The sequence below is a fragment of the Mastigoproctus giganteus genome, chromosome 12 (genome assembly GCF_048544385.1).
Source record: "Mastigoproctus giganteus isolate SK-2022 chromosome 12, ASM4854438v1, whole genome shotgun sequence".
In the NCBI taxonomy this organism is placed as follows: Eukaryota; Metazoa; Arthropoda; class Arachnida; order Uropygi; family Thelyphonidae; genus Mastigoproctus; species Mastigoproctus giganteus.
Genome location: NC_143586.1, coordinates 151,423,397 through 151,451,159, shown reverse-complemented (window position 1 = coordinate 151,451,159; position 27,763 = coordinate 151,423,397). Strand labels below are relative to the sequence as shown.

Sequence of the window (27,763 nt, the reverse complement as noted above, 5' to 3'; positions counted from 1 at the left end):
TAAACGGAAAATGTTTTAAAAGACAGTAACGCTGGTTCATACATCCAAAAAGCTATGGTACAAGGTTAAATCGAAATGACAACAGTGGCGAGTGACAATTTCCACAAATAAAAATGACATGCCGATGTCATTTTATGTCGTGCTGAATTTGTAGTATTTTTTGTTTTAATTATGATTAATTTTCTATTCTGATATTTTATTTTTAATCGTTAATCTATAAAATAACTTTGTATTTCTGTGCTTGGTCACTTGTATAGTCAATTTCTTTGTCTGTTAAACTTAGATAATTTCGTAAATGTAACTCTCGTGAATTAAAAAGAAACCCCTGGCTTTGTAGGCCGCTTCCGGGATGGGGTGTTCCCCCTAAATGTGATTTAAATAAATAAAATAAATATTTTGTAAGTCAGCTAAAAGTACAGTATTCATGATCAAAGGAATTTCTGGTGAATGAAAATGCGCTGGAGGAGCGTGCGTGTGTTAAGCAACTAATACCATGAGACGGTGCATTGTGTCATAAATTGAGTGTATTCTGTGGTCAACTTGTCTCTTTGCCCTACGATGAACTCCATGAAACCATCAGCTGAAGCCGACTACCTCGGTCACTTAGTGAAAAAGCTAATTAAAATCTGTGTTGTGATTATATCCACTGTCTAATCCTTACACCGGGCGTAAAAGACCAATTCGAATCTCATCAATGACGCTAGGAATTTTTATGGACTACTAAAATTAAAGGACTTTGTTTTAAAATCCCACGAGGGCTCTATAACAGAAAAATATGGATTGTATGATCAGAAAGAAATTGATAAGTCATCAACAAAATGCAAAAGCCGACGCTGGACAGTTAATGTTAAAATTTTGAAGCACACTCATATTTGATGTCATTCCTTATTTTTAGGGAAATTCTGTGCACTGGGACATTTCTGAAAGACAATACTTCTTTAAGCCAGTGAAGTAAAAACCAGGAATTCTAAGTTCTTGAAGGATTTTAGGCCAATAGAAATAAGCTGCGCTCTAGTCGACATATTTGAAAAAGGATTACCAAGATAATCTCCCAATAACAAGTCACTGCTTTGGATGCAGGAGGCCTTTTCATCGTCACATATTGATCTCCAAGAGATCAACTGTTTCTACATATTTTCCAAAAGTTTTGGAAAATATGTAGTCATTTTGTTTAGAGAAGCTCTGCAGGGAGTGAGTTCTCTCCACTATGAGATTTGTAGAGCGGAGTTGGCGGCGGGGGGGGACCCCGGTGCCGGTTGACAATAAATCCTATACCTATATCATTTGCAGTAGCAGTGGGACCACTTCTCTCTACTGAAGTCAATATACTATCCTACACTGATAGTTTAATTGTCTATAAATATTTCAAGTGAAGCACCTGTAATCAAGAATTGTCAAGAGAATAACTGATCTTGAAGACTACCTAAAATTAATAGGGCTTGATTTAAATCACAAAAAATCAGCTCCCTTCTTCATAAACATAAAACTTAACAACAACATAATTTTAATTAACAAAACCAAATTGATAAAGTCATGTACCGTCAAGACCCTGTCTTATATGTGATGAACGTCTTAACGTTTCGATGAAATAAAAACCGAAATGTATTCTGCTACTCTGTGGCAGAAGCAAGATAAAGCAAGAGCTAACTGGAATCAATAATTGAGTATGGATACTCCTATTCAGCGGTATCTAACAAGAGTTGTCTTGTATTCTTCAGTTACATGGTCCCCTGCTCCTCTCATATATCGCTTAACCTAAGTCACCCACATCGGGGAACCCTGGACACCAGGAGACCCCCCCCCCCAAATAAAAGTACAAGGAACCACCGTCAAGCTGACCACAGAAATGAAATTTCTTGGGGTTGTCCTTGATAGAAACCTATCCTTCACTCCCCATCTTAACTATCTCAGAAATAAAATCAGAAATTACTCGTCACTATTTGCAAGAATCACCCGCAAGGACTGGGGCATAAAGAAGAAAACCCTTGCTCTTTTTCACAAAACTGTGTTCCTGCCAGTCATCCTCTGTACCTCCGGTGTCTGGTACAAGAAAGCAACCACTGCAACTAATAAAAGAAAACTAGAAACCATACAGAGGTACATCTTACTGACTATCTCACGAGCTTGCAAAACAGTGAGTACACACGCGCTTCAGGTGCTCACGGGTGCCCTCCCCTTGGACCTGGAAGTGATACGCAGTGGACTCCTCTCCAGCCTTTCCAGAGGCATACCGGATACCTGCCTAAATTTCACATTAAATGTAGCCAGCGAACCGAAAATAGAGAAAAGAAGACTAACTGTACATCTTCAGCAAACCTGGCAAACACGGTGGCAAAACTCAACAAAAGGGCAAATAACGCGAAAATTCCTCCCAACTGTCTCGGCCGTATACCCAAAATACCCAAGCTGGCTCTCCCCAGGATTGCTGGCCACGTACCTCCTAACTGGCCACGGCGCCATCAGATTCAAACTAATGACCTTTGGACTGAGCAACACTGCCCTCTGTCATTGTGGCTTAGTGGAAACGTGGGAGCATTTAATGTACCACTGCAAGCTTTATGAAGACCTCTGATGCCGACTAATTACAGAATTACATTATGTACCAGAGAATCAAGAGGAACGCTTATTGGAGGAGGAGCACAGCTACAAACCACTGGCAAACTTTGCACAAGATCTTTTTCACAGAAGGCATACTCTTCCGCCCCCACAGCCACAATAGCGTTTCTCAGGCCCACAATATATGACTTTGCAAACAACCATATAAGGTGCACGGACAGTCACCATCAAGACAATCCACAAAGGGATTGCATCCCAGGAAGAAACAGCATAAAAAAAAAAAAAAAAAAACAGCCGGACTCGACAAACTCGGATCCAACAAATGGACCCAGGATCCAATAACTAATGACCATGACTCCAGATAGAGACATAAGTACAGACTGGACTAAATACCCACAACTACGGACCTGACTAAGGCACCTGTCCTGCTGCCAAGTGACAACCACAGACAGGAACCTACACACGAATGGGACAACAAGGACCTGACTCAAGCAGACATGCAGCCGCCAGGCCATATGGCGACCTGTGCCGGCTCCCTTGCCGGGCACACTTTCCTCCCTTCCCTGGCAGAGGGGGAGGCGACAGCCTTCTTGTTGCCTCCCCCACTGCCATCCCACATCTTTCTCTCTGGTGGAGCATGGGCATGCCCCACTGGCACATGCTGGGGTCGTCTACTCTATTGATCCCAGTCTTTCCTAGCTATTCCCCCCCCTAGCCTTCAGTCTCCTCCCCTCTCTATCTCTATGCCAGCGCAAGACCCACACCAAAATTCTAGCTTCTCTAAATTATTTCGCCCTCTCGTCGGCCATTAAATTTTTAAATGCAACCCCTTCAAACCGGGAAACATGTATGTAATCAACATACAACGTGCGAAATTTTTTATTTTTTATTTTTTTTTTTATTATTTTAAGGTCCTAGCCACTGAAATCTCAGGAAATTAGGTGGCAGGACCTGCCAGAGTATATTAATTATAATACTGGTGTACCTGGTCTGCCTCCACGGGGCGAAAGTGGGGCAACGTTGGGCCTCAGTAGGGGTCCAGCGGCTGAACGACCAGATGAACAACGGTACACGACACTACATATGAACAATATCAATACACTTTTAAATCTCTGGCATTTCCAGCAAACTGGCACACCCATCACAATGTAAACAACGCGGAGATGGGGGAAACCCCTGGTGCCGTATGACCCTAAATACACTTTACACTTTACACTTTACTTTATCAAAGTTTGTCTTATTCTCTTCTCTACAAGTTACATCATGGAACCAACTTATATTTTCAACAAACCCCATGACCTTCTCTCAGTTAGTGACATACACAATGGTCATTTCAGGAATCAGAAAGCTTATATTTGATCCCAGGGATGGACGTACACCGCATTAGCTGGAGCATTCAATGGCCCACCAAATTTGGAACGACTTAGGTTGAGAGGGTGAATTTGTTTTTTAAATAAATAAACAAACTATTTTATTATAATATAGTTTTTCAAAATGGCTACCATTATTATTCTTGAATACAGGAAAACATAGGAAATTTCATGGTCGATAAATTTTTAAGGAACTATGATCAGTCACTGGGACTTCTAAGCAGAACCGTTGTGCTACCTGATACCAAAATGTATTTAAAAACACTCACTTGTTGCAGAGTTATTAATTTTTCTAAATTTAAAGGTCACAGTAATTCTATCCAAATGGCTGACATCGAGTCAGCCATTTGGATTTATCCATGATATAAAAGAACTACAGCAGAGCCACCTGCTTGTTCAGTGGTGACAAGCAAATCGGCATTAATTGCGTAAAATTGTTAAATTGCGACATCACGAGGAAGCTTTACCATTGAATAAGAGCCACCACATCTATATGGCTGCGACAGGTCTGGCAGATCGGCGGCTTAAATTTATTACCTTTAATAGAAAAAGAAGCCTCAAAACTAATTAGCTCGGACGTGGTGGTATCTGCAACCAACATGATCATCTGATGACGACATAGATTAAACCAGCCACACTCAATATTATGACATTGTCAGGAAAAATTGAGGAGTGCGTGGACATCAGAAAAATAAGCATACTTGGATTGAGTGAATCAAAATGGAAAGGAAATGGGTGTAGAGAATTACGAGGAGGCTATTACCTATATTGGTCTGGAGGTGATGTAGCGAGGAAGGGTGTAGCCATCTATATAGATCACAGGATTAAGGAAAGGCTAATGGAGGTGAACAATATCAGCGACAGACTCATGTCAGTTAAACTGCAAATGAATGACATCGAAACATTGAAGATAGTACAATGTTACGCACCGCAAACCGGTTTGCGAAGAAATGGAGAAGCTGGAGTTTGAGGACAAGCTCGAAGAGAACATCACAGGTGGAGATATAGTCATCATGGGTGACATGAACGCAAAAGTTGGAGTGGTGAGACAGGAACTAGAATACGTTACGGGTCCGCATGGCTGGGGACCTTGGAATGATGATGGTGACAGGCTGTTGGATTTCTGTTTACGGAACACCTTGGTCATAGGAAACACCTGGTTCAAGAAGAGAAAGAGTCACAAAGTAACAAGATACGGTTGGGACGGTCAACAGGAATCCCTCCTTGACTATATGCATACTTCGATTGAGTGGATAAAGAGCGACACAGAAGACTAGTGGACGTCAGAGTCATTCCTAGTGTCACCTTGGGTAGTGATCACAGGTTAGTTGTTGGAGTTTTAAGATTCCCTAAATCGAAGAGGATCAAAATAACAAGAGAGAGAGAGAGAGAGAGACAACTACGGGTGTGGAAGTTGAAAGAAGAGGAAAAAAAAAGGGGGGGGGAATGTTCAGAGAAGAGTTCAGGAAGGTTGTACCTAAGACAGTGGAATCAGAATGATTAAACAGCGTGGAATCAGAATGGAAAGCATTCAAAGACTGTATAGTAGGACTGACAGAGCAGGTTTGTGGAAGGAAAAGCAATAGAAGGAGATGGAAAGAAACCCCATGGCGGAATGATAGGACGAGAGAGGCGCTGTGAAAATCAAGAATAATGCATTCAGTACCTACTTTCAGAACAGAAATGACGAGAAGAAAGAGAGATATGAAACCGTGAAGAGAGAGGCCAAGAGGATAGTTAACGAGGAAAGAAGACTGTGGTTGGAAGAAAGGAATGAAACTCTACGATCAGATATCAACGTTAATAAAAAGGTGGTATTGGTGAAGAAAAGGAGAAGAGATGATGAACAGTGTAAAAACTTGATGGATGAGAATGAGAACCTAATAACCAAGCACGAAGAGATAAGAGGAACATGGAAGAAGTATTTTAAAAATCTGTTGAACGTCCAGGATAGTCAGCAAAAAGGACAAAGGCAGGTTTATCATAAAAGAGAGGATGAAAGCGAAGATACGGAGAGAGCAGACAGACTTGACTTGGAATAATGTAGTGCAGGTATGGAAATACATCAAGACAGGTAAGTCTGCTGGTATGGATGGGAGAAATGCTGAAGCCTACAGGCGAGGCAGGAATAGCGTGGACATACAGCCTGTTCCGTAAGATCTGGGATGAGAAGCAGGTGCCGAAGGAGTGAAAAGAATGTTAGATCATCCCTTGTTCAAGAAGGGGAACAGGAAAAAGTGTTCCAATTATAGAGGCATCACATGTGAGCAAGCTGCATGAGAAAGTGTTAGAGCGGAAGATAAGAGGAACGATTGAAAATAGGATGGCCAAGGAACAGTACGGCTTAAGGCCTTGAAGATCAACGGTGGATCTAATTTTCTGCATCAGGCAACTGGTGAAAAAGTGTTATGAACACAATAAAGAATTATAGATAGCATTTTTGGATATAAAAAAGCGTAAGCGTTTGATGCTGTAAAGAGAGAGAAAGTGTTGGAGGTTTTGAGAAACTTGGGGGATAGAGGAACATCTTGTGGAGAAAATTGAGAATATGTGCACCAATACAGTGAGCAAAGTAAGGACAGTGGTGGGGTTGACGGAGGCGAGGAGGCGTCCTGCCACCACTACTGTTCATAGCTGTCATGAATGATGTGCAATGTAGAGTGGTGGAACAACTTGGACAGGACCATATGAAAGTCGTGCTCTTCGTAGATGAACTCTGCATATGGGTAGAGAGCAGGGAACAAGAAACGGCAAGTTAATATATGGGCTAGTAAAAAAAAAAAAGGTAAACTGCAGCCATTTTCAACCCACTGCAGGAAGGAAGCCTCCTCAACAATTCATGTTGAGGGAAATGGATCATAATCTGTCACGCTGGTCCAGTGCTGGTTGGCAGATCAACGTATTTAGCAATCAGAGGCTTGAACCCCGGTCTATTCAAGGAGCGTGTGCTACTGCACTCCTTCTCATGACCACTCGGCTACAGAGGCCTTTATGGGCTAGTATGGCCAATGAATTTGGAATGGTTTTCAGTCAGGCGAAGAATGAAGTAATGATTCTGAAGAGGAGCGGCGAGCTGGACGGATACATTACAATGGAAGGGAAACAGCTAAAAATGGTTAACAACGTAAAGTATCTAGGAAGCACTATTACAAAGACTGGAGTAATAGACGAAGAAATAAGTAGAAGGATACAAACGGGTGAGAATTTCTATAGGCAGACAAGAGATCTAATCTGGAACAGGAACATAACACTGAGTGTAAGAAGGCTATATATCAGGCCTATTACGTACCAATTATGGCATATGCATCTGAAACTTGGACTATGAGGAAAAAGGATGAAAGAAGAATTCAGGGGGCAGAAATTAGATTTGTGAGAAGCATAGCCGGAAGGACAAGACGCGAAAAAATCAGGAATGATGTTATTAGGGAGAGAATTCCGGCTGAAAAAACTCCAGAATAGGATTGAAAGGTCCCGTTTTAAATGGTTTGGGTATGTCAAGAGGATGAACGAGAGGTGTTTGCCAAGAAGAATGTTTGATTTACAATTAAAGGACAAAAGACCAAGGGAGAAACCAAGAATGAGATGGCTGGACATGATAAAGACCGATGTCATTAAGAGAGGAGGAAATTGGAGTGAAATCAACGACGGAGAGAAGCACATGGACAGGGCATGGTGGCGAGGCTTCACACGTCGACCCGTGGAATAGCGGAATGATGGTGATGATGATCTTATTATAATAATGAATAATTATAATTAATTATCCTGCTTATACAAATCAATGACTAAAATGCATCTTGATTAGAGATAGTAATAGTAGTAGTGGCATGTGATGCAAGAAAGCAAGTGTATGAGCTTATGCAGCATCAGCCAAAAAAAAAAAAAAAACACACCATTCTCTCCAAATGCATGTCCAATTCCTCCTTAAATTTATTTAAACTATCAACTTCCACAACGACAGATGGAAGTTTGTTCCAGCAATTAACCACCCGCTGGCTAAAGGCAAATTTCCGCACATCTAATCTACATCTGTCTTTTCTTAATTTGAATTTATGCCCCCTTAGGTTAGTAATCTGAACAAGTGGAAGGATCCCATCAGAATTCAGAGTGCTCAACCCATTCAAGTCCAGATGAAGAGGTTTCATTTCAGGAAAGATATCGACTAACGTTAAGGATATAAAGGAGGGTGATTAAACTCGTCTAGATGCAGAGAGAGATACACGATACAAGCAGGAAGAGACTCCATCCCTGTAAACTGCAAAGTTGAGAAACTAGGAATCTGCGTGGTAGCTAATTGTGGCAGTTAATTCCATGAAAGGATTGAATAAACTAAATGATCCGGCCATATTTTATTTCTTCTTCTGGGAAGTCTATTTGTGTGTGCGTACTGTTATTATAGACTCGGATTCAACGTGAGTTGAAGAGATATATCTAATTGTAGGAAAATCGAAGAGAGAAGTAACTTTCTTAGATTACAGAGAGTTAGCAGGAACAAAAATATCTAGGAAATTCTTTTAACAATACACTAATCCAGCTGTGAATGAATTAAGTATTTTGGCTTAGATTAGGCCTTTCTCCTTTGCATAATACTGTCGTTTTAATACCAATACTATTAACAGTTAATTGAACCATAGTGCATAGCAAAACTTGAATAGTACTCTCTCTGGAATCTAATTTTCTTAATAGATCCATTAGTTGCGTCAAAGCCTTGTACGTTGGAACATCATGCCACGCGCAACAGAAAGTTATTAATCTCTTTACGCTCATTGCTAAGTGATCGACAGATCAACTTTGAATAGAGAAGAATAGTTTGACACAAGTCCTCAGAAGACCTTTTGGCGACAACATAAATTTGGACATTGTCACTTTTTTTCAGCGTATTATAGAGAGGTTGTAGACTGTTTCAGGAATGCACGTGGCCAGTAACGTTTCCCTTCTTCGCTTTTCTGTTGCTTTCGTCAATCGATGGATAGCAAACACGATGCCAGATGGTGGAAACAGCGCATACTCTTTACTGTGACATATGGCGTCGATGATTTGTGTGTAAGTACTGTTATTATGGACTCAGATGCTACACGAGCTGACGTGATCTATCTAACTGAAAGAAAATCGAAGTGAGGAGCAACTTTCTTAGATTACCGAGAGATAGTAGAAGCGAAACTATCTCGGGGCGGAAAATTCATTTAATGATGCGCTCATTGGCGCGAAAAAATTAAGCTGTAGGTTTTTCTTAGACGATGTTGAACTATTTGGTAATAATTCTTGGTATCAACTCAAGGTGTTTCATTGAATATAATTGAACAATGACATTTAGTTTGCAGGAAAACTGTTTTTGTTGCAAAGATCAAATAAATTTTCTTACAGAAGTTATTTCGATGTGCTTAAAGCGTTGATTAAAAACGTTTAAAGAATACTGAATTATACAGACTTAGCAGGAGAGCTCTGGGGGCACCTGAGAGTATTTTAGACTAAAAAGGCCCACGCTCACTCAAAAGGAGCTATTCGTAACTGATCTCGGTGTAAATGTTATAAAGAGCAGCAATTCTAATGGCCACACTTGTACCACATGTAAATTTATCTTCAGATAAGTTAGTTTTCAAAAATGGCAAAGGTATTGAGTTGTAAATAGGTGTTCAGGTGAAAACTGGAGAGAAAACGGCATTTAGGATTTCGAATAGTCAAGCTTTGCTCTCCTAATGTAATGTACAATAAATGAGGCCCATCTTACCTCATAATAAAAGATGACGGATTTAAGTAAAGACAGCGAAGAGTTTCTGTTAACAGTACGAGTATTTCGTGGCAGAATTGTAAGTGGGTCGTTTTAAGGCGAATTATTTTGGAGTACATTTTCCCCCTTCAGTCATATCAAAGTAAATATTATTTATGGTGAACTGGAACACATATTTCGGAGTTTTAAATCACCTAAGTTTAGAGGATTATTGTTTAAAAGAAGAGATAAAATGAATGTGCAGCCATCTGACATTCATCTGTGCTATGGAGTATCTAAAACACTTGAAAGTAATGTCGTGTGAATAAAGTACATTCTATATTAAGAGACAGCCTTAATATAGAATGCACTTTAGTTTCTAAGATTTATTTTTTACTAAGTTGTTTTTTAAATGTTTTCTTACACTACGTATTTATTTTATTATTTCCTGTCAATTATATTTGGTCCAAGGAACATATTTTCGGATAATCGCATAAGTATTTGTTCTGCGTATTTAATTCATAAGTAATTAAAACTGTATTTCAATTATATTTTCACAAAATAAAATATTAATCTTATTAATCTTAAATCGAATAATAGTTAACAAATTTTTTGGAAATGTAAAAATGATTTCAGTTCCAAATTCTTTAAGATCAGAGACTTTTATAGACAAATATACTCGGCTCTTTCACTCGCAAGAATAACCACATTAATTAACAAACCTTATTACAATGATCTATAAAAGTATTTAATAATAGTCAGTACATTTTTATAGAAATAATCACCAAAATGTAGCAGTAGTTTAATGAAAATGGCTGTTCCTCATCTATTTTTTTAAATAGAAATTTAGCTGTTGCACTGTAGTACTTTTGAAATTCAAAAGTACTGCAGTGCAACAGTTAAGTAGCGCATATAAAAAGAGGGGATGGCTAATGGGAATTTGTCTAGTTATTTGGTATTATATTAAGAAAAATTAAGACGTTTTTATATAGAGTAAGGCGCTACAACGCAAGATATCTGTTCATAAATCTTTTCTCTATATAGCAGCGACAGTTTGAGCATCGCCTTAATAACTTATCATCCTAGAAGTTTAGGACTGTAAGAATGTTGGTGGCAGTCCGTTGTGTTGTTCCTTTAAATGACCTTCGATAATTTGGAACATTCGTTGAAGACAGGAGTTAGATGCGAGAACGTTCGGTGGATACCTTAACACCATCCATATTTCTGAAATTAAAATGTCTTTCATGCATTTTAATTTATGGGAAAAGGTTACAAACCAAAGTAAGATAGTTCGGTATATTCTGTTTGTAACTTTATTGGTTTCCTTTACTCTATACTGACTCCTATTCGTCGGTCGGTTCGCTGTTTGCCGAAAAAAAAAAACCTGAGTTTCCAGGAGAAAAAAACTATGCAAGTGGTTTTTTCTCATGAAGTGGACTAACTCAGTCATGTTGTAAGAAAAATCGGCAAGAGTTCTTGGCGTCATTTATTAGAAACTCCTGCTTTCTTCGCCCCGTGTGGGATGACGAGATTACAGCCACTGTGGTATCTGTAAGGGCAGTTTTGTTATAGAGAACCTCTAATGAAAACAAATTGTACAATGCGTGCCATGTTCCCTGATTACTGTAGCGAATAAGCTCGAAGATTTTCTTTATTATTAAATGAAAATGAACTACTTTCTGCTAACTTAAACGGCTTTTTCTTATTTGAGCATACTTTTAGAAAAATAGTGTTATTGTATCCCACCCACAAGAATGCCATAATTCCATTTGACACTTTTCAATATCATTAGTTTTTGATAATCAACAGAATAAGAGAACTCTTTTTGATAAGCAGATTAAGAGTTTTAAAAACGTGTTCAGTCTCTTTGAAAGTATCTGTTAAATGAAAGTATTGACGTTATTGGTTCCCTTTACCCTATACTATATTGCCAAAAGTAACACCTTCATGTCTTAGCGAACCATTTATTGATAAAGTTTAATAACGTGTCTGCCCACCTTTTAGTGCAGGCGGTACTTTCGTCAGTCGATTCCGAAACCATCTTTCATAACAGAAAGATGGTTTTTGGTGCATTCCTCCTTCAACCGGCGGTGAATGCAGCCATTGATTGTAGACATGCCGGCCTTGTCTAAAGAAGATATATTTTAATTCATCCTTAAGTTTATTGAAGTTAAGGTCAGAATGTGAGCAGGCCAGTATGCCTATGGTTCCCCAGTCTTCAAACCAAGCCAGTATAAGTCGTGCAGTACAAAGAAAGGCTCCTCCCCATAGCTCTCGAGGGTAACACAGTTGGTATAATTATGGCCTCCTCATACGGGGTGGAAAAGCCCTGAATTCGAATCCCATAAATCGGGAGGGATTTTTATGGGTCTTTTTTTTTTTTTACAACGTGGCTGAGTTAGTTCTTTGTTGGCGAGGGTAGCAGGCATTTTTCTCCTGGAAACCCCAGGTTTTTCATCCAGCAAACCGACAACAGAAAACGCGAAATTAACAGACACAACATATACTCTAATATAGCCTAAGCTGCTGCGCACCTATATAGTGCTGACACAGGAAGATGGGGACTGCACTGGTTCTTGTAGCTTTCTGGAACTTCTGGGTGACAGCATTTGATTGCCCTCCAGTCTCTATCTCCGTTAGTTTCAGCGGTCGGCTTGAATTTTTCTAGCACGTAGTGGCACTAAGAAACATTCATTTGCTGATTACGTCAGCTGCATTTATTTGGGATGTTGAAATCCATGGTAACCTGTGTTGTTGATGATTCCCTGTTGAAAGTCACTAAACTCAATGCCTCAGTCCATCTACTGAACTTCACTGATCTACTTAATTTTAGCATCAGTGGGGACAGATGGATTATGGTTCACTTTTCACAATATAGTTTATTAATGACAAACCATAAGCTGAGGTACTGTGACCAAGACAAAGATAAGTCGGTCGAACAGGGTGCAGTAATAACAACATCGAAATTAGTTATTTTTAAAATTGTATTGCGCCTAACGATATAGGATCTATTGACAATACAATTCCAGTTGTGCTGTTAAAAAAAACTAGGGTCTGAACACGTCTGGGCATCAAAACATGGATATTAATTATTGCTGAAATTGCTGGAGAAAAAAAAAATGAGGCAGAAATCATTACTAGGTTTCTGGCGTAGAGATGAGAATATTTTCTGCGTGTTTTTTCATCGTTTATGTTTCGTAACTTTATACACTACCGCTTTATTTTTTTTAGGGTAAAATGTATTGTATCTGTTCCTCGAAAACGCTTTCAATACATTGTTCAATTACCATGATAATGAAACTTTGCTTTAACATAACGAATAAGAGACTACGTTACTTCAATATCGTCGATAATCCTTATGAATAAACATGGACGTGCGTACCACTAAATATGTAACTATATATTAGATAATTAAAGTTCAGAAATAGAATTGAAATGTAAGAGTGGCAACATTTAAACTTACGAGCTTCAAGTTCATTTTAACAGAGTGTAAGAGTTTAGTTATGAGATTATATGAATTAAGTCAATAGAGAAAAGTGATTCAGCAACACCAGAAAGACAAATATTTGCTCGAAAGTAGGTGTCTTATCGTCTCGCGATACATCGTCAGATATACATAGGATGATGTTAAATGTTTGTCGTAGATCAACTTAAGAGCGAATGTGAGTGGTCTTGTATTCGTCTCTAATAGGGAGCCGCTTCTCTGGTCACTAGGAATAGTCGCATAGTTATAATTACGATATGTTGGAACTTGATATTTCGCTTTGCCCAATTTTTATTTTTGATAGATAACACGAAATTCTGTAAGCCAGATTATTATAAAGACCATGAGAATAAGAAGAATAAGAACACTTAAAGACCATGAGAATAAGGAGTTGGAGAAGTTTGACTTCTAGGAGGGCTTACTGGTGGAACATCGTTGAGAAATGCTTATTTTTAAACTGAAAACGCGAGGTATGAATTAAGATATTCAAAAATTACCCAAGAAAACTACTGCGTAGTCTTCGGCTTTAATTAATAATCCGTTATCGATTTCTGAAGACGTCTGATGATGTTAAAAAATGTCGCCATAAATTAAGGACATAAAGAAAGGGTATTTATTTGAGATCATTGAGTCATACCTGGACAGCAAGATGACAGCGGAGGGGGACTACGTTGGTTACAAGCCAGTTATAGGGTTACATTTAAAGAATAAAATTTTCTTCTGTGTATAAGTGCACACAAAGTAGCTTTAAATACAGAAGGAGCACCAGTAACCTCTAGAGAAGGTTCCCCAATAAAGCAGTGAACCGCACTGAATATCCTCCCACTGATTATCTAATCTGACAAACCTTAACCTTAGGCAACTGCATTTCGCAGAAAGTTTTTAAACTAAGCAGCACTCACTTTAAATTTGTAATTCAGTCAAGCAGCATAGGTTGTCCTGTAATCTTTGAAATTCGGATCCACTAGCGCTGTTACTGCATCCATTCTTTGTGTCGTTTCGTAAAGTACTAAATATATAGTAAATACACGTTCTTAAGAAAGAGTAGACTATAAAGAAGGATTTTTCCAACTTCATCAGCTATTTCGCCTTCGGGTATTTAAAGAGGGATGTTAAAAAAAAAAAAAAACAGAGGTCCAGAGCGAATCGACTTTGGAGACATTCACTCTGCATATTATGTAATTTTCAAACAGTATTGCATAACTGCACACAGACGCAATTTGCATTATACGATTAGCAAATATCATCTTTACGTCGTGCATAATATGAACAACTTAAAGATATGTTTTGCAAAGTGGTTAAATATTTTATTATGGATGTTTGATTTGAGAAATGTCTTGCTAAATGTCTTCGTTTGTACACAAGTGTACAAACGAAGCAATACAATAAATTTATATTGCTTCGATGAATATATATAAAAAGAGAAAATCTTACTAACTAAAGAGTTACTGTAAGTATACTTGAGTCTAATAAATTTCTGAGTTGCGCAGCTATATGGTCTTACTTCAATGGTGTAAAACTAAACTATTTATTGCAGGTGTGCAGGTTAAATGCGCTCTACAAAATCTTCTTTGAGTTAAAGTTAAATATAACTTGGTGTTCTAATGAGGATTAGAGGGATTATAGGTTTAAGAAACACTAATCCGATAAGTCCCACAGAAATGCAGGCTTTACAAAGAAGAGGTGCGAGGCAAAAACACCTAATCTGTTTATTAAAATGCAGTTATGGATACGGCCATCGATGTTCTAATACAATGTTTTTCATGAATATTTTTAGATGAAATTTCCTTACTTCAACACGTTATTCCAAGTGCTGTTTTTCAATTCCCTTATACAGTGGAATTATGACCTCCTTATCTCTGCAGGCTATTGTTTGATAAAACACCATGGACTTTCCTGGCAGCCTGTTTATACTGCTCAGAAACTTTGTATCTGCACGTGTCTCTTACTCCCAGATCCCTTTCTTTCTCCTTTACTATTTTTTTAATTCAGCCCAACGAACTGTATAAATTATTTTGGAATAGCTATTTCCCAAGTGTAACACCTTGTATTTTGCTAAATTAAGATATAGATACCACTTTCCTGACCATTTCTTAAGCCTGTTCAAGTCATCCTGAAAGATCGCTGCTTGGCACTAATCATTAACGACTCTCCCAATCTTTATTTCATTTGCGAATTTTGACATCACGTCCTTTTATCCCTTCGTCGATGTCGTTTGTGAAAATCAAAAACAACAATGGTCCAATAACCGATCCTTGGGGAATCCCACTTTTGACGTTACACCAATCTGAAGAATATCTATTAATCGCCCTCTGCAGTCATGCTGCAATCCATCTTAGAACCTTTCCAGTAGTCCCAACATGTTCCAGCTTCCTCTCATGAGGAACTGATGAAACGTCTTGCAAAAATCCAAATAAACCAAGTCGAAATAGATCCCTACATCGAGCTCATGAATAACTGTTAAAATAGCTAACCAAGTTAGTGAAACATGATTTTTCGTTAACAAGACCATGTTTTGTGTTCTGTAGAATGCCGTTTCTGTTTACGTTTTCCTGGATTGTACTATTAATCATTAACTCCAAGGTTTTCCCAACTGCTGAAATAAGACTCACCTGTCTGTAGTTATCCGTTTTGCTCTTGGATTATGTACTAGTGATACGCTGACACTTCTACAGCCCAAAGGAATCTCTCCGGAGTCCAGTGAAGCTCTCATAATTAATTTTATTTTAATGATTAAATGCTTTCTCTGACAGCTTTCTTCAAAACTACTGGGTATGTGCCAATAGCGCCAGGAGCCTTACTTATCTTTATGGTCGAAAGGCATTAGGCTTTATTAAAAACGGTAATTTCGAAATCGCTAATTTCGTTTGTCTCAGCCTCACTCGCACAGCCTCTTCTCATCATTAAAAGTCTCTCACTCAAATTCCTACAATTTCTCGATTCTTCGGAATATTCAACGTGAATCAAGTGCTTAATCTTTCAGCCTTTTTGATAAAGTGAATTATGTAGTTTAAATTTACTTTTTAGTAAATCATTTTGACACGTATGTGTCATCAGCAATTCAGGCCATATTGCTTCATAAATGTCTGTAACTGCATGTGTTCTATCGTAGGTTTTATGGACAAACTATGCTAACCACGAGGGCTTTAGTGAATTAATACAATGAAATATGAGCCCAACATTTTAAATTCTAAAAAAATAAACGATGCTGATTCTGATGACTTTTTGAAATGTGAGCAAATAAATTTGGAACTTGCTTAAACATCGTGTTTAATTCCTTAATGAAAATTGACGTTCATTTCAAGTTATAAAATAAAATATATTTTCATCGCTTATCAAGTAAAGTAATATTTTAAAAGCCGCCTTTTAAAATCGATGAATTTAGTTATTTAAATTTCTTGCAGTTTTGATTTCTTTAGACTCTGCGTAAGGTATTTAATATTAAATTATTCCAGTGTTAGGAGATACGTAACTAGATTGCAAAGTAAAACTGACATTTTCTAAACGTAGCCCGAGAGGCTTCACTTTAAAAGGATATATCTTTCGTTTTCTTTACGGTAATTGGGTTGCCTGTCATATACCAAATGAAAAGTACACCCACGCTAAATCGATATTAAAATATTATTTATCTCAATTGAAACAGCAACCAAACAAATTTTGATACAGATGGCTCTAAATCTAATGCAAACGTTAGAGCAGCAGCAGGGTTTTCAAATATCATTATTATATGCAATAAACCTAGCTTTAGAAAATTTGTTCTGACTGTTCTTTCAAATCTGTTATTTACACTGATTCGCTCAGCTCAATCATGGCATTATCTCATTCTTCAGATAAAGTTCACCCTGTTCTAGATGAAATTAGAAGCTTATTGTTACAAATTGAAAAACACCATCAACTGGTCACCTTCTGTTGGATTCCAGCACGTGCTGGTATTTTGGGCAATGAACTGGCTGATAAAGCTGCAAAAATTCTAATTATCTTAGATTTAACCAATATCCCGGTTAGCCCCCCAATATCCCAGCAGCAGACTATGCATTAACCATTCGGGCTGCATGCCTGTCAGAATGGACAACACTCTGACACTCGCAGACTAATAATAAACTTTTTCAGTTTAAACAGGACCCGAAAATTTGGCGCTCCAGTGTCCGTACATCAAAACGAGAAGTCCTTTCAAGAGCAAGAAAGGACCCATCTTACCCACCTCCATTTACTCACAGGAGATCATCCATCACATTGTCCACATTGTTCTATAGATATGACTGTGAAACATTCTGATTGAATGTATGGATGTTCTGATTGAACATCCATACAAGAAGACAGAACTTCAACCTTGCTATCACGGGTTAATCTTTGTAAACATATAACTCTAGAAAATCTCATTGGTGATAAGGCAAATATATCTGAATTTTTCAACTTCCTCAGGCAAACTGAAATTTTTATCTTTTCTGATTTCAGATTTTTTTCTCTCACAGATTAGAAATTTCTCATTTTTTAATATAATAAGTGAATAGGCGCATTATAGCCAGAGCAGCTTATCCGCCATTAAAACCCACTTAACAACAGAAATTTTGGTTTGGATCTCCAAGAAGAAATGGTCGCTGTTTATGGAGAAGACTGCCCGTTACAGCGTGTTGCACATTGTATAAACAATTCAAATATAGCACACCAACCGTGTGTGATGAAAAAATCCCAGTGTTACAAAAACTGAGGCATTAATCCTGGAAGATCGCAGTATTAGCGTTAGAGCTCCAAACTAGTGCTGGGAGTGATCTGTAGACATCCATCAATGATTGCATATGATTAAAGTATCAGCTAGATCGGTTCCCAGACATTTTACCCCTTTCCAGAAGAAGGAAAGAGCACAATGTGCACTAATAATATTGTGCATCCTGCTTATTCCTCGGCGTGAACCCACGGATTTCTTCCTATTTTCTGCCCTGGAGTCCTTTCTCTGTGGAAAACACCCTGCCGTTGATGATGAGATGATTTCTGCTGCCAAGTCGTGGTTTGAAGGACAGTTAGAGCACTCCTACAAAACTGGCCTGCGAAGGTGTATTGAGAGGTGGAAAAATGTGTAATTTTTCCTGGTAACTAAGAGGGAAAGTGTAATACAGTGTTTTTTTTTTTTTTTTTCAACCTTCTGTCTCAACTGCTTCTGGGTGAATACAAATCTGTTTGGACCCAACTTCGTATCCGGTATATGGATAGCTATGTGATATGTATCAAAATAAATAATAATTGCCTTATAAAATTTCAGAAGAGACAGTATTTTGCTGCTCCAGTCATCTCTCATGTTGAACCTAGTTAGTGATAGACTGTTTTCACAAAGTGCTTTATGGATTTCATGTTTCCCATCCGCGCTGCTTGTGTATCTTCTATATTTATTTAATTTTTTGTGTGAAAACTATGCCATGTAATACATCTATGCTTTCTTTCTCTTTTAAGTGATAAAATAAATTACTCTACACTTCCTAATTATAAAAGATGAATGCGAGTTGGTCTGACCGGTTATAAAATTCGTTTTTCTAGAGACTGTCATCTATTAAAGTTTGGACAGCGATTAAAATAATCGTTGTTTTGCCGTCGACAGCAATATCACTCAGTTATCTTAATTTCTAAAGAGACACCATCCACCCTGTTTTATTGTAAACATCATTAAAAAATATGTATCATTATCTGAAATATTTGAAAGGCTTCTTAGAAAAATAAGTATTGCGTATTTATTTGAGAATAAAGGGGAAAATAGAAAATAAAATAAGTCTTTCTTTCTACGTAAATAAAATTGCGCAATATTTCTTCTTGCAGCCTTGTTTATTGAAAAATGTTTGAAACGTTTGTATAAAACATACATTCTTGAGGAACGTTTTATTTTGCTTTGAATAATTTTAATTCATTTGCCATTCCATAATGCACACAGTAACATCTTTTAGGAACTCCATTATTGCCTGAAGAGGATATATAAACGCCAATTTCCACTCAACCAATATTTCTTTATATACTCCTTACGAGAAAAAAATTCCACATCAAAAGAAAGAATGATAACATGCAAAGAAGGGACAATGACGATGTTAGGTTGTAAAACTTCTAACAAAGAACCGAACTATGTGAAACTGTGCATCTGGATGGATTCAACATCACCTTTTCAAGATCAATGAATGAATAAAAGTATTTGTATATCCTGTTCTGTAGCAAATCTAGCGAAAAGCGTGTGCTTTAATCGATACATGTGCAGTGGGATGACCGATGACTGATAGAGGATATTTGAAGAACTCCATAATAGTAAAATGTTCAAAATTGGTACCAAACACACTGACGAATCCACCTAAAGAGAAACTGTTTGTTGGATTTTGCTTGACCTTACAGAGATTGTCAACAGAGGATCACAAATTTTTATTGGTATCGACTACTACGTGCCACTTATTTAGAACGATATTCACATCATATACAAACGCAATTTGCTTCAAAGCACACCAGGGTCGGGGTAGCAGGACTAATAAATAATACGACAATTGGCTAAAATTCACATCACTTTGCAAAGTGATTTTCCAAGACTTCGGCTTTCCTGATGTCACTGCATCACAACAGAATGCACAATCGGCACAGCTGATGTACAAACATCAGAATCAACAGTTGTTCATAAAATACTACAAATTCCTGAGTTAGGAAAAAGTCAAACCCTGATCAAAATTTGACAGGTACAACTGGAACCACCAAAAGAACACTTAGAAAAGAAGTCATTCTTGTCATAAGCATCCTCGCTTAAGTTTGTTGGCCAGGAATGTTAAAATAAATGTACCAACTCGAAAAAGAAGCCTACCTTAGCGTAAGAGTTTTCGTAAATTACAATCTATTCAAAATTTAATCATTGAATGCCCACTCTGCTTGGCTCCTGTTAAGGAGCCAAAGCGAAAATTAGCTTAGTTACAGAGCAGAGTATAAACCATTCTGTTTTAGATTTCAATACATTATTTGAAGTCAATAAATCACTATAACCAAACATAACAGAAATTAACCCGCATAGAACAAAGAAAGATGAAATACACATAAGAAAACGGATTTCCTGTAAAACTTACAATTGGAAAATCCGTGTGATCAATTCACACACCGCAAGGTACTTTTGCTCGTATAATTGACAACAGGAATGTGAATTATGAGTCACTGGAGAAAAAACACCTTTTCTGCGTCTAGGGCGGATATAAATGTCTAATTTTACGAGATAGATATCCTGTTTAGGCGGCACATAAACGTGATATTTTGTTCTCAGCCATTAGAGAGAGGTTTTTACACCATTTCAGGATATTATCTAGGTGAACTTAAGGAAATATATATGGCTTGCACCATTTCGTTGTTTCAACTGGACTCTTGTTGAGAAAGATTGAGTGAAATGACTTAATTGGACTCCGCTGTCTGACAATCGAAAAAGCTCATAACCGATAGATCACTGTGACCAAGACCAATCACTCTGTTTCAATAATCTCTCTATTCAAATACTCACTGTGAAAAGTAATACAAATATTTCTTCGCAAATCTAATAGTCCAACAGCTGCGAAGTTTCAAACAGAGTGGAGTAATTATGATCTGGACAAATACTTTTATCATGGATCATTTATTGACTGTTTCTTACATCAGTGGGATGTCAGATCCGATCATACAAGCTCAACAGCCCTTGACTGCATTTCCTCATTTGGCTTTTTCGGTAGCTCTATGTATACCGCATCAAATCTTTTGGGGACGCTTACTTTCCCTTTTAGATAATAGAATATTCATAGTTATCTGTCAATCTAACGTCTATTGATAGCTGTTTTCAAATTTATAAACCGATAGAGTAACTGTAGAGAAGTTAGCGAGATGATGTTATGTTTAATTTTGTCTTGACTCAAATCTTAAGAAAGTCAGCTTTGTAGTTTTTATCATCGTTGTGTTGAAATACTTTATCAAACTTTTAATCATACAATAAGCCAATGATTCATTCATTACATATGATAATTTCAGGAATATCGTTGGATCTCTTTGCATACCTGGAGGCTGTTAATTAAACATGATATTCGAATTTCGTTCTCTCTCTTCAACACCAATGCATCTCGTATTACTTTATTGAAACAATCGAAACTCCTGTTTGATTAATGCAATATTAATTTTCAATTTGTCTTCCATACCAGAAATGCCTATCATTTCAGATCAAGAATATATATACATTTAAATTCATTCCTGTATGTTACAGGAAAAAGTTAATATATTTTGCAGCGATTGTCATGCGTTGACTATTAGGCACTTTGGCCTTCTTCTTCTTCAGAATGTTAAAGGCCTTGCATCATCAATTATCTAGTTTAAGCTTTTAAATTACCATAAACTGGCACCTGAGGGTAATCCTTTGATTATCCTACGCCTTTGTCTTCTTTACCCTAAATATTCGCAATTGAGCAGGTTGGGTTCATTTTCTGCCAGAAGATGAATTTTAGAAATACTTCTAATCGGAATGAAGCAACTTTTATAAAAATTTTCGCACCTTGACAAAGAGTTAATCCATCTTGGACTAAGATTAAGTCTTTTCTCCTGAATAATAATTAGTGCTTGGCAACTAATGACTATTTAATGTAACTTTAATTAAATATATAAGTAAATCCATCTTAATTCCCTGCCATTAATTATCTTAATATAGAATTTCTAATTTCTTGTATATGTATTATATGATAAATACACAAATAAACATGATTTATTTATTTATGTTAGCCACGTTTTTGTCATAGCTATAGACAGTTAATATTTCGTATTAAAGATAATGCCTTCTCTCGTACTATAATTAGATTTGCTCTTCAAGTGAGAGAGCTAATGTGGGTTATTAATGCTATATAAATAAATTGGATGCGAGTACGTGTTTCAATCAGTGAACAGTGAAGGAACCCTGCAATGACAATGATTTTCAGTTCCAACCAAGAAAAATTGTAAACATTATTAATAGCGAATTGCAAACCCCCGTGCAGTTGGATATTTTTCATTTTGTCGTGGTTATTCGTCATACATCATTACAGAGTCTTTCTTAATCTAACATTATGTATTCTTGAGGGTAATCCAGGTCTGGTGTGCTCCTTTATTGCTGGCATCTCTTATTTTCCCAAGAAATCGTGTTGTATAGCAAGGTTAATGAACCATTTCACAAAAGTCCTCTGCCATTTCATTTATTACATACGTTCCATGAGATAAGAAAGGCTCTGTTTATTCCTTAATGTATCATTAACTTTCAATGTCTCATCAACACTTTCGTAATTATCTAATGGTCTCATTTTTATTCCACGACTTCCTGCTGTTAAGAGCAAGAAATATATATTTGATACTTAGAAAATGGTACTTAAGAATCCATAATGTTCACTGCAGGTGGTCTTGTGTGTTATCTTATTAACGAGATTTACATGAGCAATCCCAGTATATTAAAATAATTTTGCCTGCTTAAATCTCCGTTTGATTATTCATTACCTATTTCTAGTGTAAGGAGAGGTCAACAACCCTCATTAGTTAAATGAAAAAATGGCTTTCCTCTAGAGATTATAATGAATCTAACGCTATAATTTTAATCGGTTATTTACAATTATTTAAATTCTACAATTATAAATAGAAATTTGACTAGTTTGTGGCGTCTATAACAAATTGCTTTTTATGTCTTCTTTCTGAGTGAAAGAATCTTATTTGAATGATAGATGCGGTAGGTGAACTAGAAGGGACTAATAAATAAGTTCTTTATAACAATTGGCTAAAATCGCCATGTTGTTTTTGACACTGGGCAGATCATAAATGAATGGATATTGTATTTATATTTCTACAGGAGGCGCTCGCACATAGGATATTATATTTCATTATTATTCTGTTAGGGTAATGCATATGACTACATTAAATGAATTAATACTTATGACAAACATGTACCTTTAGTTTCCTGTTCGATACCCGTTTTTGTCTAATAAGTACTGTGCCAGAAACATTGACTTACGCTAAGGGTTAATTAAAATTTGCATATTAATACATCGTGATGAAATATTCAAATGATCAAATGGCCGTATAAGATTCACTGGAGGTGAAGCGATGGGAACGGAATGTCTTTAGTGAGGACCCAAGGTTCTCTCTGGAAAAGGAAGAGAAAGATTTATGTGTGGCAACGTCGTGTTGAAAGAGATCTTCTTGGCTGTATTTACGACTTAAATAATAAATATAAAATTATTACTCTATTCAATAAAGAAAATGCTAATAACGGAATCATGATATTGGGTATAATTTCTTACAATTGCCCTTTACCACATGTGTTTGTTCAAGACATTCTTACAGGTCGAAGTTACCAAATTACGTGCATATTTAGTTTTGCATTACATCTACCTAATAATACAATCTACCTCATGGAGTCACTTTTTGCCCGCAGTACAGCCAGTACACGTCTTAGAATGGACTCCACAAGGTGTTTCAGGGTGCCTTGTGGTGTCGCACATGTTGTACAGTGTGTCCGGCAATGGCCGCATATTGTCAGGTGGATGAACGTATCATTGAATTTCCTTTTCCAGTAGACCTTAAACATGCTCAATTGGGATGAGATCAAATGAATTAGTCGGCCAGGGTAGGAAGGAGAATTCATTGTCACGTTCTTGCAACCTAGTGGACCTTGTGGCATGACACTTTATTTTGTTAATAAACGCCTGAATTATCTGCATATGATGTCTTCATGAAGGAGTAACACCATCATCTTGGTAGGCAACGATAGAAAGGTAAACTTTCCCTTCGAGCCGTTGATTAACGGTGATCAGAGGATCCAGGACATGCGACGAAAACAGTCCCCAAACCATAACGCCACCGCCTCAAGCCTGCCGAAAACTAACAGTGCATCGAGGTGCCATGACCTCACGTTGCTTTCTTCAAGTGAGGATACGCCGATCATCATAATAGAGTTGAAAACATATTTCATCAGACTTGGAATTTGGCTGGTTTTTCTACCGATTTAAGCTGGTCACGTTAGACATGACACCATAGAATGGGAACACTTAACCATGTTGGCTCTTATCGACATACTGACACTTTGACGTCTTGTCCGTTTATTTCTCGTTCAAAGTCGAAAGATCTCGACACCGAGAAATCCTTCCTAGCGGACACTGACATTTGCGAACAGCAAACTTAAATCAGCCGTTCCCGACTTTTAGCATTCATCAGTATAAAAGTCCAGTCCATTCCTACATAAGAGGGTGTTGCTATTGAAAAGCAAACTCAGAGCATACCTGATGTTTTCCATTTTTCTTAAAATTATAAACTCTTTATTTAAAGAAATATTTTTGGCTTTATACTGCTAATATTGTGAGAGAGTTTCTTTCAATATCAATAAAATTCTCTGTCCAACGGGATCTCCTAATTTGTATAAGTCCTAAAACCAGTAAAGATTTCAGGCCCATCGCAGTCGGATGTTCTTTGCAAAAATTATTTGAAAAGGCACAAAAAGAAGAAAAACAAAATTACATTCTTTGTTACCAGGGTTCAAAAAATCCCGGCACATGTCGACATCGCCGATTCACAGTGGAGTGAAGGATTAACCTTACCATCTTATTTCGAATACATTAGAAAGAAGACATACGCAGCCCTCTGGAGCACTGCCCAAGAACTCGCCTGTCTCTGAAGTCCTCATCTTATGATCCAGCACATTCTGAAATGTGTTACAACAATTCCATTGTACGCATCAACTATCTGGTCATCTGTTCCCGAGAACAAGATCAGGGCCTTCTTAGACTTGGAATACTGGCTCCTCAGATGGCTAAATAGTATCACCAGGAACCGTTTACCATTTCAAAAACGATCTTGTATGCCAATATTGACATCACGCCCTGGAAGCATATCATCATTATATCATATTAACTCTGGCAAAGTTATTAACAGAAAAACGATGTGCCTAAAGTGGGAAATTTGATCACTCGCCCTTGGATGATGCGACAGAGAATAAATGGGGAAGAACCAAGTCTCAAGTGTGACTCAGTTAGACTCTCTGGGAAGATTCTTTCCAGCAAATACTGTTAAGTATTTTAATAATTTAAACATAGATCCAGAGAAACTATGAACAGATAAAAAAATGTACCGGAAACAAATCTTTGGTAATGTGTACCAAACCGGACATGATTGCACGGAAACTTAAAGCCTTCTTCAACCAGTCTGGATCATAGATATTTTGAAGAAAAAAGTGTATTAAGAGGAAAATTGTAAGCGAGATTATCCAACTCTTTTAATAAACCACTTAAACATTTCTTTGACGATCAATCCCATGAAATCGGGTGTGTATGTGGAGGATGGGAGTTTCTTGGTGCATCGACTGCTTTAGTTATAGTGCAAGTTCATATGTCACTAGATTTGATTTGTACCTTTTAATGTCTTTTCAACTGTAGTGTGAATTCGCGACTAATTTCATGTTGTGCGGTCTGAAATTGCTTTCAATGGGATGAATAGAAATCCATTTTAATGCATTGTACAGAATATGCAAAGTACATATTTTTTTTCACCGAATAAAATTGTGGTTAGAAATATTTTTGTACAATAGAACAGCGGCTCCATATTAGCATAAATTGTCTGGAAAGCAAAGAGAAAATATTTACTTATAAAAATCAAAAAATGAAACCACTGTGGAATGATATCTTTATAAGTAAATATTCTCCCACTCCCTTTACAGACAATTTATGCTTATGTGAACAACAGCTGTATTAATAATACGCTCGTTCTGGACATTAAAGCTGCATTAAATTCAGCCTTCAACCTCCTTATTTTGAAATAACATATTCTGCTCTTTCTACGAGTGAAGAATTGGCATTTATACAGCGATCCTAATGCGCATATTTGCATACGTCGCTTCTAAATTCGAATATCGTATTTTGACAGTCCTCTTGAGAAATATTAAAGCAGGCATTTCATCTCCTAGTATGGATGTACTTCTGAAAATGTCTCTTTGAGCGAATAAAACGGAAGTTTGTTAAAAATGTGCGATAGAACGGAACAACATAAGCTCATAAGAAGGGAATTTACATGGAAGATCTTTATATATGTTTTTTAAATCCAATAAATTATCAAGCTGCTGGAATTTATTAACCAGAAAAGAGAAGGTAAGAGTTGCGTACTTTTTGCAGAAACATTTGCAGTTTAATAAAGAGAAGCAACGCCTCTCCGAATGGCATGAAAAATTCCTTAGACAATAATCACTATGAAATCTTTTCTTCGGATTCATTAAAAAAGGTTTTTCCGGTGTCCAATAGAAACTTTAAATTGGATTCAGCGGCTACAGTTCGGAGAGAATTATTCTGAAATCGTAAGTGTACATTTTTTTTAAGCATCAGATTATTAGAGATACTGGTCCACCCTAGTTTCGATTCCTTCTGAATAAAATATTGGTAATTCCATTTTACACTATCGCAGAATTAAATTTTAAATCAGTTTAAACAATTTTATAAACAATTCATAGCTGATTAATTTTTTTAATGAAAATGAGTATGAAAACAACTGATCTGTAGATATTACTACATTCGAAACACATTTGTTTAAATGTTTTGAATTTAGTAATATCCGATGAAAAAGGTGAAAACCAGGTAGATTTTAAAAACAAGCAATTTAATCTAAAGTAGATGGAAAAACAAGCCAGTTCAAAAGGAGGCTTATTTCGCAAAACGTTTCAATCCGTGGTTTTTTAATTTCCGAAATGGCGAAAGAGAATCAACACAATGTTTTCTCCCAGAAGAACAGTCCTGCGTACATTCACCAAGAATCGGTAGAGTGATCATTTATTTTCTCCCCTCACTCGTATTAATAAATCAAGTGAACAGAGGATTGCTAATCGGAGGTTAATTGATATAAATAGTTGCAAAGTATTTCTGAATTATTTTTCAATGATAAATGATTCAGAAACAGTCTTCCAGCAAAAGAAAGAGTTCGATTTTGTTGTTATCCCACTGCTAACCTCAGGTTAACTCTGTCATTTCAAATATAGTTTCCAAAAAGTTTCGTTTTTTGGTTCTCAAAAATAGGAATATAATGAGGAAATCGATGTAGGCACAACGGTCGGCATTTAATAGTTTTTATTTTTAATAAAGTGGTGGTCACTATGTCTTCTAGAATGGTTTTCAGTACCTTTTTGTACGTATTCCTTTTCATATTACAAGAATATAACAAGCTTCAATTCTGCACAGGCGCAGTATATATGTGCTTATTCTCATGAGAGAGATTAATATGAGAAGCCTAACGAGTCTAAACCGGATGTTCTCTACCAAAACTTTGAATATCTTTAATATAATAAGAGATGCAGAGTTTACTCTGTATTAAAAAAAAGTATTGCAAACAAATTATAATTGATACCTACTCAGTTTTAGAGTTTTTATTTTTATAAGAGGTTATTTCGCTGACAATAGGCTCTTTGTTCAATGTCTTTTGAATTTATATTAAGTTTAACGCAGTTTTTCTGAACTTCCTTCTGCGCTGAACAATTTATATACCAAGTTTTGCAACTATTTTTTATGCTTTTTTGGGCAAGTGTAGCCAGATCAGTATTCTGTTTTGTAGTTCTTTTATGCAGAAATCTCTTAAAGCCCCAGATGGAATTAGAAGAGTGATCCACTATCTGTTGTTCCGGAAAACTTCAATAAGATATTCCTTAACAGC

General features: G+C 36.9%; 1 protein-coding gene across 1 annotated transcript in view; it reads right to left on the bottom strand.

Annotated features, from left to right (window-relative positions):
- Nucleotides 1-27,763, bottom strand: part of LOC150077515 (uncharacterized) — a 103,602-nt gene that overhangs the window by 9,925 nt on the left and 65,914 nt on the right. The gene's annotated exons all lie outside the window — the stretch shown is intronic.